The sequence below is a fragment of the Mandrillus leucophaeus genome, unplaced genomic scaffold, assembly GCF_000951045.1.
Source record: "Mandrillus leucophaeus isolate KB7577 unplaced genomic scaffold, Mleu.le_1.0 Scaffold312, whole genome shotgun sequence".
In the NCBI taxonomy this organism is placed as follows: Eukaryota; Metazoa; Chordata; class Mammalia; order Primates; family Cercopithecidae; genus Mandrillus; species Mandrillus leucophaeus.
In genome coordinates, this window is record NW_012103277.1 from 196,816 (window position 1) to 197,035 (window position 220).

A 220-nucleotide genomic window follows, 5' to 3' on the forward strand; every position below is an offset into this window, starting at 1 on the left:
AAATATATTAATAACTAACCTTCTATTTGTTACACTCCTTTACTTAAAGGGACCAAAGTGTAAATCAGGCAATTAATAGACAAAAGTTTATTCTGTCCCTTGCTTCTAGCACTACTTTATTCCAGTTTCCTCAGAGTTTATTATATAAATCAGGCAGATTTGTAAATACATATTTTACCATCTATATTTATTTGATTATGAAAATGGAAACAGAATAAAA